This window comes from Numenius arquata, unplaced genomic scaffold, assembly GCF_964106895.1.
Source record: "Numenius arquata unplaced genomic scaffold, bNumArq3.hap1.1 HAP1_SCAFFOLD_246, whole genome shotgun sequence".
Taxonomy (NCBI): domain Eukaryota; kingdom Metazoa; phylum Chordata; class Aves; order Charadriiformes; family Scolopacidae; genus Numenius; species Numenius arquata.
Genome location: NW_027414497.1, coordinates 115,083 through 121,082, shown reverse-complemented (window position 1 = coordinate 121,082; position 6,000 = coordinate 115,083).

Genomic DNA, 6,000 nt, shown 5'->3' with positions numbered 1-6,000 from the left:
TTACAAAGCTATGGAACCTTGTTCCCCTCGTCACTAGAGGGTTTTCTACTCCCCGAATTCTCCTCCAAGGTGTTCTCAGCATTCCTGAGGGGATTTCAGACTGATTAAACACCGTATCCTGGCTAGTTAGATAGCCTATCGTGCAGGTTCCCTTCCATCCTGTGGGCAGCTGTTTTCTGCTATATCCATCTCCACACAACCACCAATACCCTTGAGGTAACTTACAGGGTCCAATAGTTGCCGTCAAATTCGCACCTAAAAATTTCCCCGCCTGGTACCATCCATACTCCCACGAATATCCTTCTCCTTCAGAAACACCACTACTTTTATATGCAACTAGTTGGGTTTTGTCGCAAAAGTCAATATACGTTGCCTTTATCCCTGTTAGATCCCAATTCCCCACATCAACAGTTGTCTTATTAATCCAGAACTTGCTCCATCCCCAGGCTATTGTCTTATTCACCGGCCCCCTGTGTCTATGTTCCCCGTGTTCCCAGGTACAATTGTTATTGCTAACTAATACCACAAGCTCTTCTTTCAACAGTTGTAGATCAAATCTGGGTCCTAAGGGGTAGACATTATCATCGTATTCACAATATCCATTCTGCTCATTTCCCCCTTTTGCCCAAAATTTAGGCCAGGTTCCGTTGGCATAGTTCCAATTGCTTGCTGCCACCCCATATAGAGGTAATTTCATTTCTCCTTTAGGTAAGGTGATACATACCCAACAATCTGACAGATTAGTAGCTTTTACCAATGTTTCCAGACTTCGTGTATATGTATTCATATCCCATGTCCCTCCCCCTGAAACACAAAGTCCTGGCATGTTTATGACTATTAATGTCATTAATGTCCATCTTTTCGTTGGAGGCGAAGTTTCAGGGGTCCGGCCTGCGTTGATGTCCATTGGGGTTCCGGAGCTCTCTTGACGCGAGTCCAATGGATCCAAGCGGCTTGTTCCTTAATCTTTATGGCCGTGTGAGTGGTCAGCAGTACCTGGAAGGGACCTTCCCACTTTGGCCTCAGTGGTGAATCTGTAAAAGACTTAACATATACATAATCTCCAGGTTCGATCTCGTGTACTGGTCCATCCAGCCCACGAGCTCTTGTTCCCAGAACCAGTTTTTCTACCTCTCGGAGCTGTTTTTGTAAATTTATCAGGTAATCTGTCAATATTTCATTCCCCAACTCTGTGGATATCCCATCCTGTACACTATATGGTCTCCCATACAGTATTTCAAAGGGGCTCAAACCTTCCTTGGTTCTGGGTTTTGTTCTTATCCTGAGAAGGGCTAATGGTAATGACTGAGGCCAGGCCAAGTTAGCTTCCTGGCCTAGTTTCACAATTTGCGTTTTGATCAAGTGATTCATCTTTTCTACCTGACCACTCGATCGTGGGTTGTATGGGGTGTGAAGTTGCCAGTCTATACCCAATAATCTGCTTACTTTTGAAACAACCCTTGCAGTGAAATGAGATCCTCGGTCCGAGGAAATTACTGCGGGAACCCCGAACCTTGGTATAATTTCATGCAATAATGCTTTGACCACTTCTCTTGTTTTGTTGGTTCGACAGGGAAATGCCTCTGGCCATCCTGAAAAGGTATCAGTTAGCACCAATAGGTATCGAAACCCCCCTTTTCTTGGAAGTTCTGAAAAATCAATTTGCCATTGTTGTCCCGGATAGTTTCCCTTCCCTATCTGGCCAAATTGGACTCTGGGGCCCGTCCTAGGGTTGTTCTGTAAACATACCTCACGCTGCTGAGTGACTTGTTTGACAGTGGCATATAGATTCCGAGCACATATTAGCCTATTCAGGTAGCTGTGAAGTGCCTCTGTTCCCCAATGGGATTTTCTATGTTCTGCCATGACTACAGCCCATAGTAACGAGAAAGGCACTATTATTTTTCCCTGTGGGGTTTTGGCCCATTTCCCTTCAATTTTCCCATTTAAGTCTTTGATCAATTTGTGATCGTCCCTAGAATATTTAGGTTCGTCGTCAATTTGTATCTTACCATCTGGGACCAAGGATTGTATTTCTGCATTACCCATTTCCGCTGCCCTTTTGGCTTCTCGGTCCGCCAGTGCGTTGCCCAGTTCCATAGCGGTGTTCCCTTTTTGGTGGGCTTTGCAGTGCATGATAGCCACTTTGGCAGGCAGTAATACTGCATCTAAGAGTTTGAGAATTTCTTCAGCATGTTTGATGTGTTTCCCTTGTGTAGATAAGAGTCCTCTTTCTCTCCAGACCGCCCCGTGAGCATGCACCACCCCAAAAGCATATTTAGAGTCTGTCCAGATATTTATCCGTTTTCCTTTGGCCAATTCCAGCGCTCGGGTTAGTGCTATTATCTCAGCCTTTTGGGCTGATGTATTTGGGGCCAGGGCCTTGGATTCTATTACCTTCTCTGTGGTGGTTACCGCATAGCCAGCTTTGCGTATCCCCTGTTGAATGAAACTGCTCCCGTCGGTGAACCAGGAATCCTCTGCATCCTCTAATGGTTCTTCTTTCAGGTCTGGTCGGCTGGAGTACACAGCCTCGATTGTTTCCAAGCAGTCGTGGGTCACTGATTCTCCTTCGGTTCCGCTGAGGAAAGAGGCTGGATTGACAATATTAGTTACCGTTATTTCTACATCATCTTGCTCTATCAGGATAGCCTGGTACTTAAGAAACCTCTGAGGTGAAAGCCAATGCCCCCCTTTTACTTCCAGTACTGCTGAGACTGTATGTGAAACCATAACTGTGATTTTCTGGCCTAGGGTGAACTTACGGGCCTCTTGGATGTTTATTACCCCTGCTGCCACCGCTCAGAGACAGCTAGGCCACCCTTTACTTACTCCGTCGAGCTGTTTGGAGAAGTATGCCACCGCCCTTCGATAGGGTCCCAGATTCTGAGCTAGGACTCCTAAGGCCATTCCTTGCTTCTCATAGGAAAACAACCAGAAAGGTTTAGTAGTGTCAGGTAATCCCAGGGCAGGCACTTCCATTAACCTCTTTTTTAATTGATGGAAGGCTTTGTCTGCTTCCCTATTCCATATAATATTCTTTGAGTCAGATTTTAATAACTCGTATAGAGGCTTTACCAAGAGTCCGTAGTTATATATCCAGAGACGGCACCATCCTGTCATTCCTAGAAAGGTCCGAAGTTCCTTAGGCGTCTGTGGTCAAGGTGTCTGGCAGATGGCCTCTTTCCTCTCCTTCCCCAGTGTCCGTTGGCCTGCGGTTATTTCATATCCCAGATAGGTCACTTGCTGCTGGGCTATCTGTGCCTTCTGTGGAGAAACTTTATAGCCATTAAGTCCAAGAAAATTTAGCAGGCTCACAGTCCATTCTAGGCATGTTTCTCTGGTGTCAGTGGCAAGTAACATATCGTCCACATACTGCAAAACCACTCCTGTCCCAGGCGGGCATTTCCACTGTTCTAAGTCTTTGGCTAGCTGATTTCCAAAAAGTGTTGGGCTATTTTTAAAGCCCTGTGGTAGCACAGTCCATGTAAGCTGTGTTTTCCTTCCAGATTCTGGGTTTTCCTACTCGAATGCAAATAAAAGTTGGCTCTCTGGGCTCAGAGGCAAGCAGAAAAAGGCATCCTTTAGGTCGAGGACGGTAAACCATGCCAATTCAGGTACCAATTGAGTTAGGAGAGTGTATGGATTTGCTACTACCAGGTGTAAATCTTCAACAATTTTGTTGATAGCCCTGAGATCCTGTACTATGCGATAGCTGCCATCTGGCCTTTTAACAGGTAATATTGGAGTGTTATACTCTGATTCGCGTTCTTTTAGCAGCCCCTACTCGATGAACTGATCGATAATTTGTCGGATTCCCTCCCTGTCCTCTATCCTAAGGGGATACTGTTTGATTCTCACCGGTCGTGCTCCTTGTTGAGGTTTTATCACTATTGGGGAAGCACTTTTTGCTCTCCCCGGCACTCCCGAGGCCCATACCCCCAGATAAATTTGGTCTCTAATCTCCTCAGGCACTCCTGGAGTAATGGGAGTTCCTATCAGGGCCAAACTTAGTATTTCAATTAGTTGATCTTCTCTTATCCGAAGTTCAATTTTTCCTTTTTTGAATTTAATTTCTGCTCCCAATTGTTCTAATTAAGTCCCGCCCTAGCAGGGGTTTCGGGGAACTAGGCATATATAAGAATTTGTGTATCCCCAATTGTTTTCCCAATTTGAACCTAAGAGGTTTGAGAAAATATGCCTTTTCACTCTGGCCAGTGGCTCCCTTTACTGTTACAAAATCAGTATCAATAGGGGTCAGGGCTTGATTCAAAACCGAGAATGTGGCTCCTGTATCTAGCAAAAATTCTATTTCTTGTTGCTTTTTCCCTAGCCTTAGGGTAACCAGTGGCTCCGCTAGGGTAGATTCCTCCGGTCCCCGTCAGTCTTTCTTAAAATGGGCCTGAACTTTTTCTTTTCGTCTCTTTGGACACTCATTCTTCCAGTGTCCTTTCTGCTTACACCATGCGCATTGATCCCTTTCTAGTAATTTTCTGAAGTTCCCATTTCTTATTCCCCCCCCGTCTTGTAATGCTACTACCAGTGTCCGTTTGTCCTTTCTCCTATCCTCTTCTTCTCGGTTGTTAAATACTCTCCATGCCTCATCTAGCAGAGTCTCTAGATTTCTGCTTTCAGTTATCCTTAGCTTTTGCAGCTTCCTCCGGATATCGGTAGTGGACTGCCCTATGAAGAGAGACACTAACTGCTGGATTCCTATCTCTGATCCAGGGTCCAAGGGGGTGTAGCGTCTCATTGCGTCTCATAATTTATCCAAGAACTCCGAGGGACTCTCCTTCGGCCCTTGTCTTACAGCATACAGCATCGACCAGTTAATAGCTTTCGGGATAGCCCTCTCCATCCCCCTTATAACCCAATCTCTATAACTGTGTAATGCTTCCAAGTGAATGCTACTATTTGGGTCCCAATGAGGGTCCTGCAAGGGGAAATAATCTTTAATGTCTCTTCCTGAATCTTTCAGGTGGTCCGTGGCTATATCTTGAGCAGCTTTCAAAACCAGTTGTTTCTCGGTTTCTGTCAGGTGATCTAATAATAACTGGATATCATCCCAGTCAGGATTGTGCTGCTTTACCAGAAACTGAAAATGTTTAGTAACCCCTACGGGATCATTCCGATAATTCTTTGCCACGTTTTTCCAGGTTTCTAAATCAAATGAGGAAAAAGGGACTCTTATCAATATTGGCCCTTCCAGACCCACGGCTTCCCTTAAGGGTGCCTGAATCAATGCTCACCCTGTTCTCTTTCGGGTACGGGACGATACCGGGCTATCAGGTGGGATTCCGGAATCAGCGTCTCTATCTTCTTGGGAAACATTTTTGTCTCCAATTACCTTAACCGGCGGTAAGTTCTAAGTAAATCTTCTTCTTCAAAACCCTGAATCTTTTCAGGCCTTGTGCACCTTTGCCCTATGCTGCAGGCTGAGCAACATCAATTTTATGTCTGCTTTCATTTCTTCCCTTTTTTCTTTCTCTAAGGCTAATACCATCGGGTCTTGTGGAGGTAACAGCCCGCAGTCCCGTTGGTACTCTGGGTGGTTCCAAAGGGTGAAAAACATGTCCGCATATGTGACTTCATCCCACTTTCTTTCCCTTCTAAGGAATAGCATTAATTGTAATACAGTATTGTAATTAAGGGTCCTGTTAACGGGCCATTTCTCCTGATCATCTAACTTGTAAAGGGGCCACCACTGATTACAGTATTTAATTAAGGTTTTCTTGTTCACACTGCCACCTGGTGAGCCCCCGATCTCCTTCCAGTGTGCTAAAATACACCCTAGGGGACTCCTTTTCAGCATCTCACTTCCTTGATTATTGCCCATTTTATGTTCCCCTTACCCCCTTAGTTCAGAGGCGATCCTGATCTCCGTGTGTCACTTGGGTGTTACCCCCCCAGCTGCCGCTGCCGCTACCTTTATCTCCAGGGGTAGGCTATGTCTCCACAGATTACTTGTTCCAACTCTCCCGCCCGCTCGATCTTTTCCCA